We start from the raw sequence: 2,822 nt of genomic DNA, 5'->3' as shown, positions 1-2,822 counted from the left end.
ACTGTGGCATTGATGCCTACACAGTCAGATGGATTGCAAATTGGCTGAAGGGTTGTAGTCAGAGGGTGGTGGCGGATGGGTCTTTTTCGACCTGGAGGGAAGCGGGCAGTGGAGTCCCCCAGGGCTCGGTCCTTGGGCCTGCATTGTTCAATTTCTTTATTAGTTACTTGGACAACAGGGTAAAAAGCAGCCTGTTTAAATTTGATGATGAAACCAAGATTTGGGGTGAGATGGGCACACTAGTAGGGAAGGACAGATTACAGCAGGACCTGGACAGGTTACAGGGGTGGGCTAACAAAAATAGGATGGGTTTCAATACTGACAAGTGCAGGGTGCTGCACTTGGGCAGTGAGAACCAGCAGCACACTTATAAGTTGGGAAACTCCCTTCTCGAGAGCACGATGGCAGAAAGAGATCTTGGAGTCATTATTGATTCCAAGATGAACATGGGCCGACAATGCGAGGTCACGGTCGGCAGGGCTAACCGGACCTTGTCGTGCATCCACAGATGCATCTCAAGCAGGGTCAAGGAGGTGATCCTCCCCCTCTATGCGAGGCTGGTCAGGCCGCAGCTGGAGTACTGTGTCCAGATCTGGGCGCGGCACTTCAGGAGGGATGTGGACAGCATTGAGAGGGTCCAGAGGAGGGTCACCCGCATGATCCGGGGACAGCAGGACAGACCCTACGAGGAGAAGCCACAGGACCTTAACCTGTTCAGCCTTTGCAAGAGGAGGCTGAGAGGGCATCTGGTGGCCATCTATACATTTACCAGGGGGGACTAGCGGGGAATGGGAAAGACCCTGTTCCCCCTAGCGCCCCCTGGGGTAACAAGGAATAACGGCCACAAATTGTTAGAGAGTAGGTTTAGACTAGACATCCGAAGACACCACTTCACAGTCAGGGCGACTAGGATCTGGAACCAACTTCCAAGGGAAGTGGTGATGGCTCCTACCCTGGGGGTCTTTAGGGGGCTTGACATCTACCTGGCTGGGGTCATTTGAGCCTGGATTTCTCTCCTGTCCAGGGCAGGGAGTCGGACTTGATGATCTACAAGGTCCTTTCTGACCCTACTTCTATGAATCTATGAACTCACACTGGACCACACTGGCCAGGCAGGGAGCAGGAAGTAGCAAGGGACAGACTGAGTTTATTGGACAGTGACATTGGTTGCAGGCAAAAGATGAGTCCTTTCAGCTGTACATATCTTTAAAAATAATGAGCTCTGATTTAATGGCTAAGACAGCAAGCTGACCAAAGTAATTTACTACATACTGCCTTAGGGCTGCTCTGCCACATGTGAGGTTTGGCGGTGCTTCATATGCTCAGAGTCTTCCAGTCCTACTAAATGTTTCATATGGTCACTCTTCCCTACCCTCTGCAGCAACATTTCCACATGGCTATTACTCAATTGCTCAGCATGGACAATTTCCACATGTACCACTGGCCTACACTTCTATATAACCCTTTTAACCTGCTCTTCTTGCTGTCACTTCAGTTTGTGTCTCTGTTGCCCCACATGGTACTGGATTAGGGAAAGTTCTTCCCTTTAGATATCCCCTTTCAGCCAACTGTTTTTGGCCACCTGTCCCACCTTGGGCTGGGAGGCTGGACTGAACTGGAGCAGATGGGCAATGAGAGCTTTGCAGGGCTCAGGTGGGGGTGGGATGACAGACCCTCTGGGTATAGGACCCACTTTTTTGGCACTAGGGCATGCTATGAATATGGGTGTCGTCAAAGGGCATGCAGCCAGTCACCATCACATACAGAACCACACCCAGGCCCCACACAACATTCTTCTTAGCATCATAGGGGATACCAGAGAGCATAGGTAGCTGATCTGCAGTAAGTGTTTCTCAGGTCAAGGTAGCCATGCACTTCCTTGCTAAAGCTAAAATCAGTGAGCTTTGCCTGGTGGTCATTGTGGGTGAACAGCACATTCTTGAACTTGAGATCCTGGTGCACTATCTACCTACATGACCAGGTTGTGGCCACATAGGTAATCCACAGCGTGCACGATCTGCCCAAAGATGTCCCAGACTTTAGGAGCTGGAGCAGGTCAGCAGACACTGATTCCATCATAATAGTTTCCTGATGCAGATCCTGATGAATTCAAAGATCTGCACAATGTGAGGGTGCTGAATGGAGAGTTGCCAGGGTAGAAATTTATGTACAAAGTCTGGGGGTGCAAGGTGCCAGTCAACCACCTTGATGGCTAATAGGACCTTGTACCTGGCTGAGGTGGCATCTTCACCTTGAAGTCGATGCCCTCACCTAGGCTCTGGCCCAGGCCCAGCTTATATCCCAGATCACTCAGAAGTCTGTCTGTGGGAGGCCGGACATGGTGCAGGGTGGCTTGATGGGTCCTTTTATAGATGAATAGAAGTAGGTTTCTCCCTCTGGGGCTGAAGGTTTTCAACCCATTGTGCCTGACACCCATAAACCTTCCTTCCCGTTTGCCCACTGAGCACTTGGCCCCAAGGGCAGCAGTACTCACCTGGGTATTGTGAAGTACAAGGACTGTCATGTCACATGCCCTTATAAGTAAACAGGGTGTCATATAGCCTCACTGCTCTCCTATCCCCCATTTAAGAACCCAACTAAACCACACTGCTTAGTAAGAGAATTTAAAGCCACCCCCAGTATATGAGAACTAGTCCACCATAGCTCTATTTGTTGCTTCTGGGTATGCTGCCAGGGCCCCTATCCTTTCCCTTCCTTATGAGTCTGTGTGCAGGTCTGTGATTTTTCCACTCTCCTTCCTCAGCAAGTGAGACTCAGGCTCGGCTGTGTTGCTTACCATCCTCATATGCAAAGACTGCAAC

The 2,822-nt window shown here is 50.4% G+C and overlaps 1 pseudogene; it reads right to left on the bottom strand.

The window, feature by feature from the left end:
• Positions 1-1,546: 1,546 nt before the first annotated feature.
• Positions 1,547-2,524, bottom strand: LOC112550171 (annotated as a pseudogene).
• Between the last annotated feature and the right edge of the window lie 298 nt (positions 2,525-2,822).

This window comes from Alligator sinensis, unplaced genomic scaffold, assembly GCF_000455745.1.
Source record: "Alligator sinensis unplaced genomic scaffold, ASM45574v1 scaffold16_1, whole genome shotgun sequence".
Lineage (NCBI taxonomy): Eukaryota > Metazoa > Chordata > Crocodylia > Alligatoridae > Alligator > Alligator sinensis.
The sequence above is the reverse complement of the archived record's forward strand: the minus strand, read 5'-3'. Positions and strand labels throughout refer to the sequence as shown.